The sequence below is a fragment of the Lycium barbarum genome, chromosome 3 (assembly GCF_019175385.1).
Source record: "Lycium barbarum isolate Lr01 chromosome 3, ASM1917538v2, whole genome shotgun sequence".
Lineage (NCBI taxonomy): Eukaryota > Viridiplantae > Streptophyta > Magnoliopsida > Solanales > Solanaceae > Lycium > Lycium barbarum.
The window spans coordinates 88,848,379-88,875,066 of record NC_083339.1 but is presented as its reverse complement, the minus strand read 5'-3'; positions in this window follow the sequence as shown (position 1 = coordinate 88,875,066).

The window sequence follows — 26,688 nt, the reverse complement described above, 5'->3', positions numbered from 1 at the left end:
ATTCATGTATATGTATTTTGGGCATGACGGGGTCTTGTCCCTTTCTTTATGTTTAGCACTCCAGTAGAGGCTCGTAGATGCGCAGTGTGGGTTAGATGGTCTCACAAGATTATTACTATGTACATTTATTATTTTGATGGCCGAGCGGCTTATGCATATAAAAGTATTTTATGATCTCAAATGAAAAGATGATTTTCTTATGTCTTGAGTATAAATTGATAAAAGAAGGCTTAATGAGTATGATGAGTAATAGAATGAGCGGTGCTCGGTGGTTAGCCCCGGGTACCCGTCGCGGCCCCTAGTCGGGTCGTGACATTATAGCGCCCCCAGGAAAAGGGACGTATGTACGAATAATGTACCGAGTATGTAAGGCAGAACCGAAACAATATATCTCGACTCGAATGATAAAAGAGTAACAAACTCAATATGTACCTATAACAAACACTGCGAGCCATGTACGTGTATATGAACTTTTAATGCATCATGATTGTGTCTATATATATATATATATATATATATATATATATATATATATATATATATATATATAACGCATGCCTTCGCCCTACTCGCAGCCCCTTCGGGCATAATAGTATATTCGGGCATCATTGTTACACCTTGAAAATTTTTCGTTAACGTACAGTGAATAGACTAATAAAGGGCACGACGTATACAATGTTTTGATAAGTAATAAATAGCGGTTGATGATCCTAATCGAAATTTTAAAGACATTTGAGGTGAGGGAAGAAGGTTGTCAAGGAAAGCAAGGGGTATGTTGTGTGTCGAGTAAGAATTACAAGTGACAAGTTAAGGATGGCGTAATGATGTCTTGAAGAAGAGTGATAATGTCCCTTAGATTGATATTGAAGTGTTAAACAAGTGTTAAGAAGGTTCCATAAGGATTGGAGATCAAACGAAGTGACGAGAACCAAAATCAGAGAAGAGGTAGACTATACCACCGATTATACGGTCCATATAACATGTCGTGTAATGGTCACAGAATGAAGTTGTTGAGGGGGTGATTTCACGGTCACTTATACAGACCGTATAATGTGCTGTCAAATTGACACAAAATGGATGGTTACTGGAGCAGTTTCACGATCACTTATACGGACCGTATAAATTTATACAGACCGTATAAGTGTCCGTATAATGACGTCGGGACAGATTTTAATTTATAAAAGAATCTCCCAAGTTCATTTATTTCATGTCATTTTTCATTCTCCACAACTCAAGACTTCTCTAGAAACTTCCACACATTTCATATACAAGGATCCAAGAGAAATTGATGATCAAGTTCATCAAACCACAAAAATCAAGTGTAAGAAACACATTAAAGTGCATCCAAGCCAAGGAATATCAATGGAAGTGAACTAGGGTTTTTTGAAAGATAGATATTTCAACTAAAGGCTTATTCCTACACTATCTAAGGTAAGTTTTATGGTATTTACATGTTATTTAAGGTATTGAAAAGTTGAAACACTTGGATTGTAGAAGGAGGTAGAAAATGGGTCATGAATGTGTTATTTTGAGTGATTGCTTGAATTGAGTCATGATTCTTTATGTGTTGTGATATGGTTGTGCTATAAATGAAATTTATAACATGGGGTAAGTATTATATGTGAGAAAATGCAATAATGAACTATGACCATGATTATGGAGAAATTGGAGTGAAATGGTGAAATGTGGGCAATATAGACGAATGATCATTGTTGTTTACGATATTGTGAATATTGTTATGGATGTTTGGGGAGTTGATATATAATAGGGAGGTGAGCTTGATCCAAATTCGTAGTAGCTGTCAGCTGATTCGAAAGCACTCCTTTGTCCCGGAGGTGCTTATGATTATTCTTTTGTGTATATTCATGTATATGTATTTTGGGCATGACGGGGTCTAGTCCTATCTTTTTGTTTAGCAATTCAATAGAGGCTCGTAGATGCGCAGTGTGGGTTAGATGGTATGACGATATTGTTACTATGTACATATATTATTTTGATGGCCGAGAGGCTTATGCATATAAAAGTATTTTATGTTCTCAAATGAAAAGATGATTTTCTTATGTCTTGAGTATAAATTGATAAAAGAAGGCTTAATGAGTATGAGGAGTAATAGAATGAGCGGTGCTCGGTGGTTAGCCCCGGGTACCCGTCGCAGCCCTTAGTCGGGTCGTGACAAAATGGTATCAGAGCAGTTCAGTCCGAGGAAGTGTCTACAAGCCGTGTCTAGTAGAGTCTTGTATATGGTGTGTTGTGCGCTACACTAATAAACAGGAGGCTACAAGGCATTTAGGAAAAATGACCATATTTCATCTTAAGAGATTGTGCGATAGAGCTGTATTATAAGATTATCTCCTTCTTAATAGTATGCTATGATTTCAGCGAAGCTGATGAAAGGAAAAGCTACGGCAGCCCAGAAGGGCAAGATGGTGGTTGAAGAAGGGCTTGAACGAGAGCCATCTATAGATATGGAGGAGGGCGAACCCCAGAATAAGGTCCCACCTCGGTGTTCCCATACTTCGCCCACTTTTGAGGATCAGAGGGAAGCCTCAATTTTAGCTACAGCACCCCCCGTTCCTCCACCAGATGCCTCGAGCCAAGAGAAAAGACAGACCATTCTTCTACTGACTCAATTGGTAGCCGTTCAAGCTCAGCGGCAGGATGTGGGCCACGACAACAGAGGTTGGAGAAAGAGAGTTAGTTCTTCAGGGTTTGATCATAAGCGTAGGGGTGCTCCGAGGCAACAATTCTCTAGGAACTCAGTTCGTTCAGCAAGTGGTGCTCCTCCATAGTTTCCTGGACCCAGATTTGATGGATCTACTTATTCGAGGTCACCCCAGAGTCTTAGAGTTTCTAGTTCTCGGATTCGCAGTGGTTCTAGTCAGACGAGATCCCCGGTACCACGCTGTACTCAGTGTCGCAAGTTACATTGGTGACCGTGCCGCTTGGGCTCGGATGTTTGTTATACCTATGCTCGGCCAGGCCATCTCATGTGCGACTGCCCATGGAGGCGTGGTAAAGGTAAGGTTCGTGCTACGGGAGTGATAGCTGGCTCTTCGTCGTGGGTACGCCCTCCAAGGCCAAAGCCACAGATGTTAGTAGGTGGTGATAGAGACCAAAGAGAAACGCCCAGTCCAAGTGGATCCCAACATCATATCCATGTGTTAGCTGAGCGACAGGATCTTAAGTCTTCCCTTGATATTGTACCAGGTATATTGTCAGTGTCCTTTTACGATATGTGTACATCGATTGATTCAAATCTTATGCTGTCATGTATCACCCCTATTGTAATGATTGGGTTAAGGTGAAAAATATGAGCCAATCCGACAATTTGAGATGACTATATCTGTTAGTAACCTTGTGATAGCTAGAATCGTGATTTACGAGTAAGTTGATTGATAGTGAATGAATATAAATAATATGAGTATGTATATAGATATTAGAATTCTAGACTGAGTGTGCAGACACAACTTATGAGACAAACTCTACTATTTATATTCTTTAATGGTAAGTGATCTTGTGCTGTGCAGTTGCATATTATGTGTGTTCCGATATATGTCCTATTGAGACATTAGACGTGTTTTCTGGGCTATGTGCAGGTTTGGGATCGTTCTGCTTACGAAAGAAACTCTGCCAAATTTTCCTAGAATCTAAAGGAGATAAGGTATAAGCTTGTGACATGTCCTGACGAGAAATGATGATGTTCAACAGGGTAATGGCAGGACGAGATTAAGTTAGGAGTATCATTGATAACTACAAGAGATTAGTAACGGTAATTATAAGATCGACAATGATATGGTAAAGAGAAATACTAGGGTAAATTAGGAAGAATGGTAGTGCTAAAGCACAACATAGAAGAGAAAAGGTAACTCCAATAGAGTGTGATACTGAGGTATTGATTGGAGGGATAAGCACGAGAAAGACGCGATAAGTTTACTAGCGAATAAAGTAACAGTACCCGGAGACAGAGTTACGAATACGAAGGGTTATAATGAATGAGAACACGTTTGTAAAATGACTTATATGGTAAGTGTAATAGAACTGATTAGAAAGAGTAACGGGTTGAGTATGCTTACTTCACGAGGTTTACCCTGTGTTATAAGCAGGCTTGCGAATGAGATCAAGAAGTGTCACTCTATAGATTTGATTATGATCAGGGTATAATGAGAACGCAACAAGAACTATAATGCAAAGCATAACGAGGAAACGACTAAGGATGTGACATGTTCTATATGAATAAAGAGTGAATGCAAGTGTGAAATCAACAAGCGAGCCATGGGGCAGTAGATGAGAAAGCTTATAAGACTTTGTTAGGGGAAAGTCCAGCATAGGGATTCCTCAATGACAGAAATGATAGTGTCACGACCCGACTCGGGGCCGCGACGAGCACCCGGTGCTAGCCCACCCGAGCACCCTCTTAGCTTACTCTTATACTTACATCTAGGTGAGCCACATAATTATACATACATTTCCATTCATTCGTCAACGAGTCCCAATTGGACAACAGTACATTTATATCACCATAGGCCCTTATGCCACATCAATGTACATGGGCCAACGTGGCCGACAAAATGATACACAAAACATAGGCCGGCAAGGTCGGACATGTCTAACCATATACACATGACTACGAGCCTCTAGGAAGAGTATAACACATCACATGAGCGGGACAGGACCCCGCTATGCCCATAATTATATACACAAAAGAATAAGTACCCAAAAGCTATGGCTCCGAAAGAAATGGAGCTCCGCTATGTAATCTCTGAATAAGCAGCTATGGATCAAGTCTGTCTCCCTGTGCACCTGCGGGCATGACGCAGCGTCCACAAACAAAAGGACGTCAGTACGAAGAATGTACCGAGTATGTAAAGCCTGATTAACATCAATATAGAAGCATCATAGACAATATATGAAGTGGCATAGGAGGGAAGACAATAGTATCATCGTCATGGCACTTACCTGCCTTTCATAGGAACTTTCCATTTCTCATGCGTATTTCATAATAGTGTTCGTATTCGTATACATGCCCCTATTCGCATTCATATACATAGTCTTTTCACATTCATATTCATATTATATACATAGCCATACACTTATATACATACATAGCGTACCCGACCATAAGGTTCGGTGTTTCATACATACTTGGCCAACCAAGGCTCAATGTTATTTCTACCTGGCCCTACCAAGGCTTCAGGGTTATCCGTACCATCTGTAGATGTGTGCGCGCGTTACGTAATCATATTCATACATATATATATATACATGCATATACATATATTCTACCCGGCATTATAAGCTCGGGGTGTCATTATAGCCCTTCATAGGCACATGTGAATATAATAGCCTGTAGGCACCTTTAGCATCATTATTATTATCATCGTCATCACTATCATCATCGTTTTCGCTACATCTCTATCTTATGCTTACTCGTCAATGGGGTGCGTAGTACATTCGTAGCACGTATTGAGGGTCGTGAGCTTATGAGCTCGGAGTGTCAATCACTTGAATACAGCATACTCATATAGAGGATTTAAGAGTATGGCCAAGGAACCATGCCTTATGAAAGAAGGGTTAGCCTTACATACCTTTTCGTCGGACTATTCTACACTTGCACGCTTCCTTCCAATGCTAGCGTCTATACCTTCATTAATATCATAACAATGGCCATTAGTCATTCACGTTATCCACATTATTTAGATTCCTTAACTTGCCTCAAATTCACCCATATTCATGGTCATAACATCCAACTTCGCCTATTCGTCTAAAGTGTCTATTTCATGATCTTAGTACCATTTATAATGCATTCATATCACAACACAACAACATTCATGATTCAATTCCAACTATTCCACAAAATGTCACTATTCATCATTCATGACCTACTTGACCATATTTTCTACAATCCATGTATTCCAACTCTTCAATACCTTAAACATCATGTAAAAATCATGAATCTTACCTTAGAAGTTGTAGGAACAAGCTTTGGTTAATAATACTCCACTTTGAGCAAAACCCTAGTTTTTCTCCATTTGCATTTCTTGACTTGAATGGTATTTAATGGCTTGCTTACACTTGCTTCACTTGTTTATGTTGTTGGTGACTTATAATCCTTGCAAACTTATGAAATAAATGTAGAGAGATGATTCTAGAGAGAAGTGGTGTAATGTAGAAATGAAATAAAACAAGTCTTGGTCCTCATATTTAATGAATTGAAATTCTGTGCTGAGGTGTACAGTGGTCGTCCATGGAGGTTTACGGTCCGTATTCCAGTTTACGGACCGTCCCTCGTGGTCGTCTTTAACCTTAAGCAGAACCAGAAACTTTGGCTGCATGCATGGTGATTTACGACCATGGTTTACGGGCCGTAAATCACTTTACGGTCCGTCCACCAGGTCATATTTTACCACCTCTCAGCTGGGCAGAAAGTTGAAACCTTGCATGGCAAATTACGACTGCCAGTTTACGAACCGTATTCCATTTTACGGTCCGTATTTTCCACTTTATGACCACTGGGCAGTTTTGCCAACTTTCCACTTTTCACATTTCTCGACTTTTCATTCTAATCATTCTCGTCCATATGCGCACATTGCTCATGAAACATTATACACTCGCACTCATCACTAGTTCGTTTACTTGCGTACCAACGGGGAATTTTCCGAGGTGCAACATTCTTCCCCCCTTAGGAACATTCGTCCTCGAATGTTAAAGTCTCGGGGAATTCTACAAAAATTTCGCCAGAGCTCCCCTTATAATGTGGCGCTATCATCCTGCCATAACAACCCATAATATCGATGCCACACAGGTCCACAACGTAATAACATAAAAATTTTTGGCCACACATGACCCAAAAGCATAAAAGGAAATATACATACCTTATGATCTTGACGTCTCATCTTGGGCTTCTTCCACGGGCTGAAATAAATGTGGGTATTTAGATCGCATACTTTCTTCTGCTTCCCATGTCATCTCCTCTCGATTGCTATTCCTCCACAGAACTTTAATTGAGGCCACTTCCTTGTTCCTAAGCCTCCGTACTTGCCTATCTAATATGGCAATGGGTACCTCTTCATAAGTTAATTTCTCTGTCATTTGCACACCATTGACTGGGACGATCCTGGTGGGATCTCCAACACATTTTCGAAGCATCGAGACATGGAATACTGGATGGACTGGCTCCAATTCCGGAGGTATATCTAACTCATAGGCCACTTTGCCTATTTTGCGCACAATCTCATATGGTCCAATATACCGGGGACTGAGCTTCCCCTTTTTGCCAAATCTCATAGCGCCTTTCATTGGCGACACTTTCAAGAATACCCAATCCTTAACTTGGAACTCTAAGTCGCTTCGACGATTATCCGCATAGGACTTCTGGCGACTTTGAGCCGCTAACAACCGATCTTGTATGAGCTTGACTTTCTCTATAGCTCGCTGGACCAAATCTGGCCCTATCAACTTGGCCTCTCCATTTTCAAACCACCCAATCAGGGATCTACACTTTCGCCCATATAAAGCCTCATACGGTGCCATTTGAATGCTAGAATGATAACTGTTATTGTAAGCAAACTCAATGAGTGGCAAATGGTCATCCCAATTTCCTCCAAGGTCTATCATACATGCTTGTAACATATCCTCGAAAGTCTGAATAGTGCGTTCAGCTTGCCCATCGGTCTGTGGGTGAAATGTCGTGCTTAGGCGCACTTGGGTCCCTAGACCCTCTTGGAATGATCTCCAAAACATGGCTGTAAACTGGGTCCCTCTATCGGAGATAATAGATACTGGAACGCCATGGAGTTTCACTATCTCTTTAAGATAAAGCTTCGCAAAATTTTCTGCCACATAGGTCGTCCTGACCGGTAAGAAATGAGCTGACTTTGTGAGTCTATCCACAATCACCCATATGGAATCATACTTACGTCGAGAATGGGGTAACCCTGTAATGAAATCCATATTAATCACTTCCCACTTCCAAGTTGGGATTTATATAGCTTGCAATAATCCACCCGACTTTTGGTGTTCAATCTTCACTTATTGGCAATTAGGACACTGAGCTACGAATTCCGCTATATCTTTCTTCATTCCATTCCACCAGTATATAGACTTAAGATCATGATACATTTTCGTCGCTCCGAGGTATACGGAGTAACAGGAATAATGAGCTTCCCTCAATATTTGGTGACGTAGACCTACCACATCGGGAACACATAACCTGCCTCGACATTGGAGAACTCCATCTTCCGAAATATCAATAAATGACTCCTCCTTTTGAGGGAGCGTATCTCTGTACTGCATTAGCATGGGATCCTCATATTGTCGCTCTTTTACTTCCGCTACTAGCGATGAAACTGCTGAATTCTGAATAGTAGCTCCACTGCTACCTGAGTCCACTACTCGGACTCATAGGCTCTCTAACTGTTGAAGCTCACGGGCCGTCTCTTTCTTTTCTAGTCGTACATCACTTAGACTTCCCATGGATCTACGGCTAAAAGCGTCAGCCACAACGTTAGCCTTTCCGGGGTGATACAAGATATCAACGTCGTAATCCTTTAGCAACTCCAACCATCGTCATTGTCGCAAATTCAACTCTTTCTGCTTGAAGATATACTGAAGGCTCTTATGATCTGTATAAACATCCACATGGACACCATATAAATAATGTCGCCATATCTTTAATGCATAGACCACTGCGGCTAATTCTAAATCATGGGTCGGCTAATTCTGTTCATGTTTCCGCAATTGCCTAGAAGCGTACGCAATCACCTTACCGTGTTGCATCAGTACACAACCTAGCCCGAAGCCTGAAGCAATGCAATAAACAACATACCATTCCAATCCCTCTGGAAGTGTCAAGACTGGGGCAGAAGTCAATCTATCTTTCAACTCTTGGAAGCTACGCTCGCAGGCATCTGTCCATTGAAACTTAGCTGACTTCTGAGTCAACATTGTGAGCGATGCAAAAATAGAAGAGAAACCTTCAACAAATCTTCTATAATAACCTGCTAAGCCCAAAAAGCTACGAACTTCCATAGGAGTCGTGGGCCTTGGCCAAGTCTTAACGGCCTCAATCTTTTGGCTATCCACCCGAATACCATCAGCTGCAATAATATGGCCCAGAAATGATACTGAGTTCAACCAAAACTCACACTTGGAGAATTTTGCAAACAACTCTTGAGCTCGCTGAACTCCAAGGACTATACGTAGATGCTCCGCATGATCTATCTCGGATCTAGAATACACCAGGATATCGTCGATGAATACAATCACGAATAGATCCAGAAAAGGTCTGAATACATTATTCATTAAGTCCATTAACGCTGTCGGTGCATTAGTTAACCCAAACGACATTACTCGGAACTCAAAATGGCCATATCTTGTTCTGAAAGCTGTCTTAGGGATATCTTTCTCCCTAACTCTTACTTGGTGGTACCTGGACCTCAAATCAATCTTTGAAAACCATTTGGCACCTTGAAATTGATCAAATAAATCATCGATCCTCGGAAGAGGATACTTGTTTTTAATCGTCACTTTATTCAACTACGGATAATCAATGCACATTGTCAAGGAGCCATCCTTCTTTCGGACGAACAATACGGGTGCTCCCCATGGGGATGAACTAGGCCTAATGAAGCCTTTATCAAGCAAGTCCCTCAATTGCTCCTTTAACTCTTTCAATTCCGCGGGTGCCATTCTATATGGGGGAATAGATATAGGTGTGGTGCCTGGCAACACATCAATGGAAAAATCAATTTCCCGTTCGGGAGGAAGGCCTGGAAGCTCTTCCGGGAACACATCCGGAAATTCGTTCACCACTGGAACTGACTGTAGAGTCGGCGACTCAGCTTCTACATCTTGAACTCGTACTAGATGATAAATGCACCCTTTTGTGATCATTTTCCGTGACTTTAGATAGGAAATAAACCTACCTTTTGGTGATGCCGCATTCCCTTTCCATTCTAAGATTCTCCCGGAAACTGCAGACGAACCATCTTTATTCGGCAATCAACATTGGCATAACAAGAAGCCAACCAATCCATGCCCATAATAACGTCAAAATCTACCATTTCTAGCTCAAGCAAATCACTCATGGTACGACGATCACAAATCACCATCACACAATTCCTATATCCTCGGCTAGCTATTACCGATTCTGTTATGTCCCGTGTTTTCGCATAATTGGAAATCTTGAAAATAATTAAGACTCGTATGTTATAAGGCAATATTTTGATTTTAGTTAATATGTTGATGTCATTCATGGAAGTGTTGGTGTAAAGACGTCGGGGAAGTCCAAGGGCAAAATTTGGAATTTCGGAAATTAGTTTCGGGAATTACAAAACTAGATTTTTACGAATTGGGCCAAGAAAAATTGAATAAAAAAAATTGAGGCCCAAGTGTTAGGGGTGGCCGGCCAAAGGCCAAGGCCCAATCCCCATTTTAAATGGTCATGTGAATTACATGTGACCATTAATCAAGATATATATCATTGTTCACCTTTAGAATCTTCAAGAAAAAAATCAAACAAACCTTTGTGAGCAAAAACACCCCCTTCGGCCGAAACCCTTATCCCTCAAAAAAATAATTTTCCTAGCCTTGATTTGATCCTAAAAACCTTGTTCTTTTTGTATTAGTAGTAAGTACAAGACGCTCTCCGACGTGATACAATTAGTTTGGCGAAAGAGCGACGTTTGCGGCAAATCGGAATTTCAAGAATAAGGTATGATTTCTATGTTTTTATGTTATGAAATGGGTATATATGTGGTAGTGATTAAAGTTGCATGAAGATTATGGAATTGTGTTGTGTTGAGCATGGCCGTGTGTGTGTGTGAAGGGTGTGTTTGGCCGTGAGCCATATTGGTGTGGGAGGAGTAGTGAATTTGATTTTGTTTAGTTTGTTAGTTGCGTCGTTGTGGCATTTATGACGTAAATGAATGTTTAACGAGTTGAATCGGTATTGAAAATGGTTGTGTGTCGTTATGGGAAATTAGGTGACTTTTATATAGTTTGGTATAATTATGAAAGTAAGATGCTAGAATGGGAACTAATGTTGTTGTTGATGAATTTGGAAGGAAACAATGTCATTTGGAAAGTTTTGTGCATTCGTAGAAGTTTTGGATAGAATATTGAAAAGTGGCGGACTACTCGAATTCATATAAATCGCTTGGGATATTATTGGATTGTGTTTGAATAATCTTCAATGAGTAAATGAATATGATAATGTTGATATTGGTTTGATATTGTGGAGTTTGAATGAAAGTTGTCGATTTATGTAGGAAGGAAGAATGTCGGCGTTAGAATGATTTTGTTATGATTTATGGTGTTGTGATATTGTGGGTTGTTGTGGTTGATGTTTATTGAGCCGAGCTAAGTCTCGGGGGTGTTATATATATAGGGGAGATGCTGCCAAAATTTCGGTAGACAAAAATAAAGTAAAGGAAACTCTTAAGCCTTAAAATCCCTAATTGGTAACTTTGACCATTTTGCAGATTCTGAGCGAAACGGGACTTGAGTTTTGGGCGAGCGTAAGACGCTTATAAGGTATGTAAGGCTACCCTATTCCTTCTTTTGGCATGTCTTAAGTATCCTAGGTTGATATCGGAGCCCCGGGGGCAATTCTGTTCCTCGAAATCCGAATTTGAAATCGAGCACTATTCATTCAATTGAATTGAACCTTAAAGTCCTTCTTTTGCTTGCAAAGTAATTAAATGTCCGAAACTTATGCAAATGTAATCAAATCGCTTCGGATCTTCCATGTATGATTCCATAGACCCTAAATGTTCGTGATTCATGTTCGTCACCGCGACTTGACCCGCGGTGGCCCGCTAGCATCGAGACTTCCTTGTTGACTCTATTATTCTCATTTTTGTATAATGTCAGCAAAACACTTTTGTTTATGAATTTGGCTATCATAGAATAATGTTTTGACTGCCACAGTATTCTAGATTATATTTTGAACCATAAACACTATGTTGGAAATATTTTGTTAAACGAACCCCGTATTGACTAACTATTCGAACTAGTTGATTAATGAATTAGCATATGATATTATCAAGTTTCAAAAGATGTTTTGACTTATAAATTGCATTGTTTGCTCACGACTCCGCTCGTGCCCTTATTATGACTTCGTTCACCGGTTCCCGGGCCGGTTATGATTCGTGCGCACTATGATAAATTCGGCCGTATGCTGTGTTACAGTTCCCGAGACCTCGCCATAGGGCCGGGTTCCGTTTGGTGTTATGTTGTGATATTGCTGGTGATATGTTATGATGATATGTGTGCTCGGGGATGTACGGAGATTTGAACCTTCTGGTGTTATGTTGTGTGTGGCACCAGTGTCGGAGTGGTGACCACGTTCCTGAGCTTTGCATGATTTTGTTTGCATTATGTATATATGATTTTTATATAGTTTCTGATATACTGTTCAGTATTCCCCCTTTTGTATCCTGTTTACTTTCAGTTGTGGCTCATATTTCTGTACTCTGTGCTTTACATACTCAGTACATCTTTCATACTGACCCCTTTCTTCGGGGGCTGCGTTTCATGCCCGCAGGTACAGACACAGGTGATCCACCACTGTAGGCTCCACTTTCTGCTATTTCGGAGTACTCCCTTTTGATCCGGAGTCCACTTTTGGTACATACATCTTTTGTTATATATATATTTCTGTATATCTGACTATTTGGGTACGGCGGGGCCCTGTCCCGTCATATGATTCTGTCGGTCTGTCTAGAGGTCTGTGGACATGTTTGTGGGTTGGGTCTTTCTGTTCGGATGTGTGTATATGATGTGTTTGGGCGATATGTTTACATGTTGCCTTATTGGCCGGTGTGGACTTTGTTGGTATTTTCTGTGCGCAGGGTTATTTTGGATAGTCTGTAAAACAAAGGAAACTCTGCCGAAAGTTTTCTGGAAATTATCTAAATTTGGAATATAGCCTTGTCGGCTTCTGCTATATACTTGAATGCTTTTGATAGATGGGTTTGGGTGCCCAGATCGGGCGCTAGTCACGGCCTACGGGGTTGGGTCGTGACAAAAGTGGTATCAGAGCGGTTTGTCCTCGGAATGTCTACAGGCCGTGTCTTGTAGAGTCTTGTTTATCGGTGTGTTGTGCACCACATCTATAAACAAGAGGCTACAGGGCATTTAGGGTGTTACTTTTCTTTGGAATCTTAGATCGTGCGTTAGAGCTGTGCTATTAGGATGATTTTGATCTGATTCGTTATTGTGTTTGCAGTGATGCCTCCGAAGAAGGCAACGGCGGCCCAGAAGGGCAAGGCAGGGATGGCAGGGACTAGTCAGGCACAGCGAGTTACCCGGGCTCGTGTTTATGATTTTCCCAAGGTTGTGCCCCATTCAGAGGGATCCGCTACACCACCGGCAGAGCCTTGAGCAGGTCCATCAGCAGCTCTAGGGGCCCGAGTACCCGCACCCGAGCCTCCAGCTCCTCAGCCAGGGGCGGAGGACAGGACACTGAGAGAGGTTGTGCAGTTATTGACCACATTGGTAGCGGGACAGGCTCGCAGACGCGGGCGGAGAGATGATGATGATGACGACAGGCGTGACAGCCTGAGAGTTCGAGAGTTCCTATCGTGTGGCCCTCCAGAGTTTTTCGGGTCTAAGCCCGACGAGGACCCCTATGACTTTATTCGGGGGATGCGGCGCTCACTAGACTTGGTCAGGGCTTCAGAGACTGAGTCTGTTGAGTTGGCTTCGCATAGACTACGGGATGTTGCTGCTCACTGGTATGAGTCCTGGGAGCTATCCAGGGGTGAGGGTTCTACCCCAGCTACTTGGGACGAGTTCGTGACTGCTTTCACTCACCACTTTTTGCCCCCAGAGTTACGGCGGGCGCGGGTTGACCGATTTTTGCATCTGCAGCAGAGGGGTCGGAGCGTCCGTGAGTATAATATGGAGTTTGTTTCTTTGGCCCGGTATGCACCTGCCATAGTAGCAGATATGGCCGATCGGATACATAGATAAGTGATGGGGTTAGACCGCTACATGATTGATGGCTGTATGGTGGTGGCATTGCAGGCACACATGGATATTTCCCGACTACAGGCTTATGCCCTAGGTATGGAGGACCGAGATAGAGCTGATTATTCTAGCAGAGATCGGGACAGGAGGCCGCCCAAGAGGGCCAGATCCGCAGGTTATTCTGGAGATTCTCGAGGCGGACAACCTCAGCAGCAGCAGTCAGGCAGACATCCTCCTCCGTCAGGCCGGGGTACACAGCCGGCCGGTAGGAGGTTTGACAGTGCAGGACCGTCTGGGGCCGGTCAGAGTTCCAGAGCGTCAGGTTCACAGGTATCCAGAGGTCCCAATCAGCCCAGACCACCCAGGCCCCGTTGTTCCCATTGCGGAAAATCGCACCCAGGAGAGTGTTATCGACTTACTGGAGCCTGTTTTTCATGCGGCGGTCAGGGCCATATTATGCGAGATTGTCCGTTGGCGAGCGGTTCTGGTAGTGTAGCTCAGCCGACGGGATCAGCCGCTGGTTCATCATCTGCTCCATCAGTTGTACGCCCTGCGGGGCGAGGTATGCCTGCACCGGCGGGACGCGGTCGAGGTCGTGGCAGTGCTTCAGGTTCTAGCGGTCCCTCGAACCGCATATATGCATTATCCAGTCGCCAGGACCAGGAGGCTTCGCCGAATGTCGTCACAGGTACATTACTGGTTTTCTCCAGATCTGTATACGAACTGATTGATCCTGGTTCTACTTTATTATATATTTCCCAGCTCGTTGCTAGTAAAATTGGGATAGTGTCTGAGCCTATAGAGCCATTTGAGGTCGCTACACCGGTCGGGGATTGTATTATAGCAAGGCAGGTATATAGGGATTGTTCTGTGACTATATGTGATCGCTGCACTAAAGCTGATTTGATAGAATTAGATATGCTGGAATTCGATGTCATTATGGGTATGGACTGGTTAGCTTCCTGTTATGCTAATGTTGACTGCCAGAAAAAGGTAGTCCGTTTTCAGTTTCCAGGGGAACCAGTTATAGAGTGGTTCAGGTCTACAGCATCGCCGAGGGGTAAGTTTATTTCGTACCTCAAGGCTAAGAAGACTATTCTGAAAGGTTATATCTATCATTTGGTTCATGTGCACGACACTACAGCCGAGACACCTACTCTTCAGTCTGTTCCGGTTGTTAGTGAGTGCCCAGATGTGTTTCCAGATGAGCTTCCGGGTCTTCCGCCTGAACGGGAGATAGATTTTACTATAGACTTGTTGCCGGATACGCAGCCTATATCTATTCCACCGTACAGAATGGCACCGGCTGAATTGAAGGAGTTGAAAGAGCAGCTGAAAGACTTGTTGGATAAAGGCTTTATCAGACCCAGTACATCACCCTAGGGAGCGCCGGTATTATTTGTAAGAAAGAAAGACGGGTCACTGCGCATGTGTATCGATTACCGGCAATTAAATAAGGTGACTATAAAGAATAAATATCCCCTCCCCCGGATTGATGATTTGTTTGATCAGTTGCAGGGTGCTAAATATTTTTCAAAGGTGGATCTGCGCTCAGGTTATCATCAGGTGCGAGTGCGAGAATCTGATATCCAAGACTGATTTCAAGACCCGGTACGGGCATTATGAATTTAGAGTTATGTCTTTCGGGTTGACTAATGCTCCAGCAGTATTTATAGATCTGATGAATCGGGTATTTCGGCCTTTCCTGGACATGTTCGTGATTGTGTTTATCGATGATATTTTGATTTATTCACGATCAGCAGAGGAGCATTCGGATCATTTGAGGACGGTACTTGGCACTCTCCGTCAACAGAAATTGTATGCTAATTTTTCCAAATGTGAATTCTGGTTAACTTCTGTGGCTTTCTTGGGGAATATTGTCGGAGCAGACGGTATTCGGGTCGATACGCAGAAAATTGAAGCTGTACAGAATTGGCCCAGGCCTACTACACCGACAGAGGTGCGCAGTTTTCTGGGGTTAGCTGGATATTATCGTAGGTTTGTGGAAACTTTTTCTTCTATTGCAGCACCACTGACGAAGCTTACTCAGAAAGCAGGGAAATTTCAGTGGACCGATGCCTGCGAGCGCAGTTTCCAGCTGTTGAAAGAAAAATTAATTACAGCACCAGTGTTGGCTCTTCCAGAAGGATCAGACGAGTATGTTGTATTCTGTGATGCCTCTGGTATTGGGATAGGTTGCGTGTTGATGCAGCACGGTCGAGTCATAGCCTATGCTTCCCGGCAGCTCAGACCGCATGAGAAGAATTATCCCACTCATGATCTTGAGTTAACCGTGGTGATTCATGCTTTGAAGATTTGGCGGCATTATTTATATGGGGTCCATGTTGATATTTGTACGGACCATAAGAGTCTCCAGTATATTTTTAAGCAGAAAGAACTGAATTTGCGGCAGAGAAGATGGCTTGAATTACTGAAAGATTATGACGCTGATATTTTGTACCATCCAGGGAAAGCCAATGTGGTAGCGGATGCACTTAGCCGCAAGTCTATGGGCAGTTTGGCTGACGTACCACCTGGTAAGAAAGATTTGGTTCGTGAAATTCATCAGTTGGCCAGCCTTGGAGTTCGTTTGGCAGATTCTGGAGATTCTGGGATTTCTGTTCGTGCAGTTGCTGAATCATCTATTATAGAAGAGGTAAAGCAGCGTCAGTTTGAAGATCCTATTCTGGTTCAGTACAGAGATGTGGCCCTTAATGAAGAAAAGACTCCGTTTGAAATTTCACCTGAAGGGGTGTTATTATATGAAGGCAGATTTTGTGTACCGGATGTTGCAGGCTTACGGCGACAAATCATGGGCGAGGCGCATAATGCACGGTATTCTGTTCACTCTTGTTCCACTAAAATGTATCATGATCTCAGAAGTTTGTATTGGTGGGACGGTATGTAGAAAGATATTGCAGAGTTCGTTAGTCAGTGCCCGAATTGTCAGCAGGTTAAAATTGAACACCAGAAGCCCGGTGGGTTATTACAGGAGATGGAAATTCCAGCCTGGAAATGGGAGATGATTAATATGGATTTCGTTGTTGGGTTACCACGCACTCCACGCAAGTACGATTCTATTTGGGTTATTGTTGACAGATTGACGAAATCAGCCCACTTTCTCCCAGTCCAGACTACTTATTCGGCTGAGGATTATGTTAGATTATATATCAGAGAGATAGTCAGACTTCACGGAGTCCCTGTATCTATTATTACTGACCGAGGTGCCCAGTTTACGACAAATTTCTGGAGGTCATTTCAGGAGGGATTAGGGACTCAGGTGAGCCTCAGTACAACTTTTCATCCTCAGTCCGACGGGCAGGCCGAGCGCACTATTCAGACGCTGGAAGATATGTTGCGAGCCTGCGTTATTGATTTCAGAGGCAACTGGGATGATCATTTGCCGCTTATTGAATTTACCTATAATAACAGTTATCACTCCAGCATTCAGATGGCACCGTACGAAGCCCTTTATGGTAGAAAATGCAGATCTCCTATTGGTTGGTTCGACGTGGGCGAAACTAAATTAATTGGGCCAGATGTGATCCAGGAAGCAGTTGATAAAGTAAAACTTATTCGGGAGCGATTATTGGCTGCACAGAGTCGACAGAAAGTATATGCAGACAGACGACGTCGACCATTAGAGTTCTAGATTGGCGACTGGGTATTTCTGAAGGTGTCGCCTATGAAGGGTGTTATGACATTCGGTAAAAAGGGTAAGTTAAGCCCGCGGTATATCGGGCCATATCAGATCGTTCGGAAGATAGGCGAGGTCGCCTATGAGCTGGACTTACCATCCGATTTGGAGGTAGTACACCCGGTATTTCATGTGTCTATGCTGCGAAAATGTATTGGTGATCCTTCCAGGATATTCCCAGTGGATGATATTCAGGTAACGGAGCACTTGTCTTATGAAGAGCAGCCTATAACTATTTTGGACCGACTGGTACGGAGACTGCGCACTAAGGAAGTGCCTTCTGTTAAGGTCCTGGCGCAACAACAACCGGGAAGAGATGACCTGGGAGTCAGAGGAGGAGATAAGGAGGAAATATCCCCACTTGTTTCCTACGCCCACATGTAATCTAAACTTTTTAAACTTGTTGTATTAATCGATGGGTGACTTATGTGTACTACCTACAAGAGAGGGACTCCCCCGTTATGCTCATAAGACTTTATAAGACTAATTTAACATTCGGGGACGAATGTTCTTAATGGGGGGAGAATGTTATGTCCCGTGTTTTCGCATAATTGGAAATCTTGAAAATAATTAAGACTTGTATGTTATAAGGCAATATTTTGATTTTAGTTAATATGTTGATGTCATTCATGGAAGTGTTGGTGCAAAGACGTCGGGGAAGTCCAAGGGCAAAATTTGGAATTTCGGAAATTAGTTTCGGGAATTACAAAACGCGATTTTTACGAATTGGACCAAGAAAAATTGAATAAAAAAAATTGAGGCCCAACTGTTAGGGGTGGCCGGCCAAAGGCCAAGGCCCAAGCCCCATTTTAAATGGTCATGTGAATTACATGTGACCATTAATCAAGATATATATCATTGTTCACCTTTAGAATCTTCAAGAAAAAAATTAAACAAACCTTTGGGAGCAAAAACACCCCCTTCGGCCGAACCCCTTATCCCTCAAAAAAATAATTTTCCTAGCCTTGATTTGATCCTAAAAACCTTGTTCTTTTTGTATTAGTAGTAAGTTCAAGACGCTCTCCGACGTGATACAATTAGTTTGGCGAAAGAGCGACATTTGCGGGAAATCGGAATTTCAAGAATAAGGTATGATTTCTATGTTTTTATGTTATGAAATGGGTATATATGTGGTAGTGATTAAAGTTGCATGAAGATTATGGAATTGTGTTGTGTTGAGCATGGCCGTGTGTGTGTGTGAAGGGTGTGTTTGGCCGTGAGCCATATTAGTGTGGGAGGAGTAGTGAATTTGATTTTGTTTAGTTTGTTAGTTGCGTCGTTGTGGCATTTATGACGTAAATGAATGTTTAACGACTTGAATCGGTATTGAAAATGGTTGTGTGTCGTTATGGGAAATTAGGTGACTTTTATATAGTTTGGTATAATTATGAAAGTAAGATGCTAGAATGGGAACTAATGTTGTTGTTGATGAATTTGGAAGGAAACAATGTCATTTGGAAAGTTTTGTGCATTCGTAGAAGTTTTGGATAGAATATTGAAAAGTGGCGGACTACTCGAATTCATATAAATCGCTTGGGATATTATTGGATTGTGTTTGAATAATCTTCAATGAGTAAATGAATATGATAATGTTGATATTGGTTTGATATTGTGGAGTTTGAATGAAAGTTGTCGATTTATGTAGGAAGGAAGAATGTCGGCGTTAGAATGATTTTGTTATGATTTATGGTGTTGTGATATTGTGGGTTGTTGTGGTTGATGTTTATTGAGCCGAGCTAAGTCTCGGGGGTGTTATATATATAGGGGAGATGCTGCCGAAATTTCGGTAGACAAAAATAAAGTAAAGGAAACTCTTAAGCCTTAAAATCCCTAATTGGTAACTTTGACCATTTTGCAGATTCTGAGCGAAACGGGACTTGAGTTTTGGGCGAGCGTAAGACGCTTATAAGGTATGTAAGGCTACCCTATTCCTTCTTTTGGCATGTCTTAAGTATCCCTGTCCCGTCATATGATTCTGTCGGTCTGTCTAGAGGTCTGTGGACATGTTTGTGGGTTGGGTCTTTCTGTTCGGATGTGATGTGTTTGGGCGATCCCATTCGCCGCGGCGGCCGGTCCGCATATGTTTACATGTTTACATGTTGCCTTGTTGGCCGGTGTGGCCTTTTTTGGTATTTTCTGTGCGCAGGGTTATTTTGGATAGTCTGTAAAATAAAGGAAACTCTGCCGAAATATTTCTGGAAATTATCTAAATTTGGAATATAGCCTTGTCGGCTTCTGCTATATACTTGAATGCTTTTGATAGATGGGTTTGGGTGCCCAGATCGGGCGCTAGTCACGGCCTACGGGGTTGGGTCGTGACAGATTCACCCACGGGTGTAGACACCTCGAAAGGTTTGATAGACTCCGGCTCAATTATAAATTGACCCGCAATATATGGAGTAACATATGATAATGTGGAGCCCGGATCAATCAAAGCATATACATCATGAGAGAATATCGATAATTTACCTGTGACCACATCAGGAGAAGACTCAAGATCTTGGCGTCCAGCCAAAGCATAAATATGGTGCTGAGGACCACTAGTACTGGGAGCTCTGCCTCTACCTCTACCATGGCCGACTGGCGCATGTGAACCTGGCCCCGTAGGGCGTACAGATGCTGATGATCTGGCTGCCGACCCTGCTGGCTGGGTCCTACCTCTACCCTGTACTGAGGGGCAATCACGCATGATATGGCCTGGTTGACCACATGAATAGCAACCATCCGAGCCCAATAGGCATCGACCCCAATGCAACTTCCCACACTGGGAACATCGTGGTACAGGTGGCCTTGACTGGCCTGAATCATCTCTGAACTGAGGTCCTGAATAACTGGGACTGGGCCCTGAACGAGCAGATCTATCGAGGCTCTGGCCTGGAAACCGAGGAGATGCACTGGTCATAGAATAGCGTGAATGTCTAGGGAACTGCTGCCTGTGTCCGCCTCTAAACTCGCTTGTCAGAACCGAAGATCTAGCTCTCTTGCTATGTCCCCGATCTTGCTCACGCTCACTCCTCCGCTGTTGTAGGCTTTATTCTAAGTTCTGAGCATGTGCCTGAATGCGTGCAATATCCATACCGTCCAGAAGGGACGCAGCCATGCATTTATCCATCAAGTGTGGCCCTAGGCCCTTTACGAATCGGTGTACCCTGTCGCCCATATCTGCAATCATGGCCGAAGCATACCTAGCCAAGGAGTTAAAGCGGAGGCTATACTCTAGGGCACTCATACTACCTTGCCTCAAATTTAAGAATTTATCGGCCCTTGCTTGCCGAACTTCTGGAGGCATATAGTGACGGAAAAAATCATCAACAAACTCTTGCCATACCGGGGGAGGTGCATTGGCCCCCCGTGAAGCCATCCACACCGTATACCACTGGATCGAGACATCTCTCAATCTATATGACGCTAGCTCTACCGACTCGGTGTCTGAAACATGTATCAACCGGAGCGTCCTTAGCATACCATCGATAAAGTCCTGGGGATCCTCCTCCGGCTTTGACCCAAAGAATTTCGGGGGGTTCAAAGTAATGAAATCACAGGCCCTTGCACTAACATCCCTATCACCATACCCTGAACCTTGCCTCTGAGCCTGGGCCGCACCAACTGGGTCAACAAATTAATGACCTCTTTCACATCTTGGCCAGAAGCATTCGGTGGAGGAGCTGGAGGTGCTGGAGCTAGGGCTGAGGCTCTCTCACGCTCCTCAGTAATAGGCACTGTCTGGGAGGACTGAGATTGAGCCGCACTCTGGGACTCACTTTCCTCTACTACCGGTGGCGGTGCTTTCTTAGCCCGCTTCTCTGCCACTGTCTTGCCCTTTTGGGCTGCCGTAGCCTTTCCCTTTTTTGGCATCTCTGAAATACACAACACACGATTTAGGAGCAAGAATTTCCTACATCATAGCTCTATCGCACGATTCTTATGAAGAAAGAAGGTCATTTATTCCTAAAATGTCCGCTGCTTCTTCTTTATAGGTGTGGCGCGCAACACACCCATAACCAAAACTCTACTAGACACGGCTCGTAGACAGACCCTAGGACTGAACTGCTCTGATACCACTTTTGTCACGACCCGACTCGGGGCTGCGACGACCACTCGGTGCTAGCCCACCCGAGCACCCTCTTAGCTTACTCTTATACTTACATCTAGGTGAGCCACATAATTATACATACATTTCCATTCATTCGTCAACGAGTCCCAATTGGACAACAGTACATTTATATCACCATAGGCCTCTATGCCACATCAATGTACATGGGCCAACGTGGCCGACAAAATGATACACAAAACATAGGCCGGCAAGGTCGGACATGTCTAACCATATACACATGACTACGAGCCTCTAGGAAGAGTATAACACATCACATAAGCGGGACAGGACCCCGCTATGCCCATAATTATATACACAAAAGAATAAGTACCCAAAAGCAATGGCTCCGAAGGAAATGGAGCTCCGCTATGTAATCTCTGAATAAGCAGCTATGGATCAAGTCTGTCTCCCTGTGCACCTACGGGCATGACGCAGCGTCCACAAACAAAAGGACGTCAGTACAAAGAATGTACCGAGTATGTAAAGCATGATTAACATCAATATAGAAGCATCATAGACAATATATGAAATGGCATAGGAGTGAAGACAATAGTATCATCGTCATGGCACTTACCTGCCTTTCATAGGAACTTTCCATTTCTCATGCGTTTTTCATAATAGTGTTCGTATTCGTATACATGCCCCTATTCGCATTCATATACATAGTCTTTTCACATTCATATTCATATTATATACATAGCCATACACTTATATACATACATAGCGTACCCGACCATAAGGTTCGGTGTTTCATACATACTTGGCCAACCAAGGCTCAATGTTATTTCTACCTGGCCCTACCAAGACTTCAGGGTTATCCGTACCATCTGTAGATGTGTGCGCGCGTTACGTAATCATATTCATACATATATATATACATCCATATACATATATTCTACCCGGCATTATAAGCTCGAGGTGTCATTATAGCCCTTCATAGGCACATGTGAATATAATAGCCCGTAGGCACCTTTAGCCTCATTATTATTATCATCGTCATCACTATCATCATCGTTTTTGCTACATCTCTATCTTATGCTTACTCGTCAATGGGGTGCATAGTACATTCGTAGCACGGATCGAGGGTCGTGAGCTTATGAGCTCGGAGTGTCAATCACTTGAATACAACATACTCATATACAGGATTTAAGAGTTTGGCCAAGGAACCATGCCTTATGAAAGAAGGGTTAGCCTTACATACCTTTTCGTCGAACTATTCTACACTAGCACGCTTCCTTCCAATGCTAGCGTCTATACCTTCATTAATATCATAACAATGGCCATTAGTCATTCACGTTATCCATATTATTTAGATTCCTTAATTTGCCTCTAATTCACCCATATTCATGGTCATAACATCCAACTTCGCCTATTCGTCTAAAGTGTCTAGTTCATGATCTTAGTACCATTTATAATGCATTCATATCACAACACAACAACATTCATGATTCAATTCCAACTATTCCACAAAATGTCACTATTTATCATTCATGACCTACTTGACCATATTTTCTACAATCCATGTATTCCAACTCTTCAATACCTTAATAATCATGTAAAAATCATGAATCTTACCTTAGAAGTTGTAGGAACAAGCTTTGGTTAATAATACTCCACTTTGAGCAAAACCCTAGTTTTTCTCCATTTGCATTTCTTGACTTGAATGGTATTTAATGGCTTGCTTACACTTGCTTCACTTGTTTATGTTGTTGGTGACTTATAATCCTTGAAAACTTATGAAATAAATGTAGAGAGATGATTCTAGAGAGAAGTGGTGTAATGTAGAAATGAAATAAAACAAGTCTTGGTCCTCATATTTAATGAATTGAAATTCTGTGCTGAGCTGTACAGTGGTCGTCCATGGAGGTTTACGGTCCGTATTCCAGTTTACGGATCATCCCTCGTGGTCGTCTTTAACCTTAAGCAGAACCAGAAACTTTGGCTGCATGCATGGTGATTTACGACCATGGTTTACGGGCCGTAAATCACTTTACGGTTCGTCGACCAGGTCCTATTTTACCACCTCTCAGTTGGGCAGAAAGTTGAAACCTTGCATGGCAAATTACGACTGCTAGTTTACGGATCGTATTCCATTTTACGGTCCATATTTTGCACTTTACGACCACTGGGCAGTTTTGCCAACTTTCCACTTTTCACATTTCTCGACTTTTCTTTCTAATCATTCTCGTCCATATACGCACATTGCTTATGAAACATTATACACTCGCACTCCTCGCACTCATCACTAGTTTGTTTACTTGCGTACCAACGAGGAATTTTCCGAGGTGCAACAGATAGCCAGTAAAAAGGGGGAAGTCAACTTGAGAAAACAAAGAAATCAGAGGAAGGTGATATGGCAAAGTAGCAGTAGTTTGTGATTGGCATAATCGAGAGCTTGAGTGATATCTTTAGCCAGATGTAAAAGACCAAGACTATAGAAAGATGAATAACGAAATAGGACGATTATTAAGAAAAGGATCAACACAATAAGGGTGAGAGGAGATGATCAGAATGAATAGAATAAGTTTTGGAAGCAAAGAATGGATTGTACAAAGGTAGTATATTCTAAAGGACAAAGTGTTACTCAGTTAGGGATAGGGTTCCTCATACGAAGAATGAAGGATTGATTATAAAACGGGAGAAAACAAGAAAAATTGAGGAGGAAGGAATAAGAACGAGAATAGAGAGAGAAGGAAATATGCGAAGTACGCGTGCTTGAGAAGTAGTTGCGTTATAATTAAAGGGAGATGCATTTCCTACGAATATCTTGTATCAAGTTAGAACGAGTAAAGTATATGAAGTAAAGAGTCGAAAAGAAAAAGATGATCGTGAGTTATGAGTTCACTGTACGACGATAAAGAGATGGAGTAAAACTGTCATCAACGACAAATATAATACGATTATGATTGGCTTTGAAATCAGTGTTGAGTGCAAAACAAGAGTGAAAGAATAAGAAGCATGAGGGGTATTAGTTGCATATGAGACTTAGGCCCTGGGAAACAAAGATTACGTTACAGGTGAACTTTGAGCACCGAAGAAGAGGGCAAGTGACATTAAATGGATGGTAAGGATAACTAGACCTACTACTATGGTGAGCATCCCTATGGGACAAAATTTGTTAATTGGAGCGGATTTAGACATTGACTCATAACCACTAAATGAGCTAAGTAAAATACATTCTTGTTCGGATTGCTGGATCGGTTGTATTATTTGGTTACAAGACTGCAAGGTGAGTATGCTAAGACTTCACACATGAATTATTGTAGCTATAGATTATGGGAAACGGTATGAATAAGATGTAGTAAATTAAAGCCTTGAAGGTGAGGCAATGGATTTGAGAATGGTACGAGTAAAACCTTTAAAAGGGGGAAGCGAATAAGAGGATAGAAGTGCAAAGGTTGGAATGATAGGCCCTAAGATGTGACAGACATGGACTCTAAAACAAAGAGTGAGAGTTATGCAGAAATTAATCTAATGACTAGTAAATAAATGAACATAAATTGAGCAGGCATCTGAAATTGTACGGGAAACCATTCGCGAAGACCTTGAACCACGTGACATTGAGAGTAAATAACACAAGGGGTATTGTAAAGGATGACGGTGTTATACTAGAATAGAGGTAAAGACACTAGCGATAAAGTCGTTGTGAATGATATTACTATTTATAAGCGACAATTAAGAAAGAGATCTAAGGTTTTCTATAGCAGGACACTAGATATGATAATCAAGGAAAACAAAATAAAGAAGAAAGACAGCACGACAAGATAAGTTACTACAAATAGACAAAAGACTTTTGGTATGAATGATACCGAGCCTATTCATGGTCGGGTGCGCGAAACACCGAACCTTCATGGTCAGGCATGCTATGTAAATGATATGTATATGAATATGACTATGGATACGATATGTAAATGAGTACGATTATGAATACAGATGCAGTTATGGATACATGTATATGTATAGATACGTATGTACACGAATAACGCAAGAACGATTATGTAACTTGCAAGTAATTATACGTCGCCAATGAAACCAAGTGGATACTTAAAAAGAGGAGTAAGACGTAAACAAGGGTAGTGTGGTCATGAAGCCCCGGGTCAGTTGAAGGAAAATATATGGTAAATTGAGTTGAAATGTTGAGTTGGGATTATTGGTAGGAATAAATAGGACAATTACTTGGAATATTACATAAGTACGTGCCATACGCTTGCTACAGCAGCCCTAGGGTGTGACAACTTACGAATGCAATAAAGATCACTAAATAAAGGGGAAGCTTAGTCCCCGATACATTAGGCCTTATGAGATGGTGTGCAAAATAGGCAAGGTGGCTTATGAATTAGATCTACCGTCCATGTCTCAATGCTCCGCAAGTATGTTAGAGATCCCACAAAAATTGTTCCAATAAGTGATGTGCAAGTGACAGAAAAGCTAACCTATGAAGAAGTACCTATTGCTATTCTAGACAGGCAAGTGCGGAGACTTTCAAATAAAGAAGTAGCTTCAGTCAAAGTCTTGTGGCGAAACAACAACCGAGAAGAAATGACTTGGGAAGCGGAAGAGAGTATGAAGTCCAAGTACCCGCATTTATTCACCCCTCCCCCCCCCCCCCCCAGAAGAGATTTAAGGTGAGACACTAACACTCTCAGGTATGTATATTTTCGTTTTATGCATATTAGTCGTGTGTGGCCAGATTATATTACTACTGTGTTGTGGCCCTGAGAGGCAGTGATATTATGGGTTGTTGTGACAGGATGGTAGTGCTATGTTACAGGGGACACTCCGGCAAAATTTTTCTAGAATCCCCAATAACTTAATATTCGAGGATGAATGTTCCAAAAGGGGGGAAGAATGTTACACCTCAGAAATTTTTGATCTCGTACAGTGAATAGATTAATGAAGAATACGAGTATACGATGTTATGATAAGA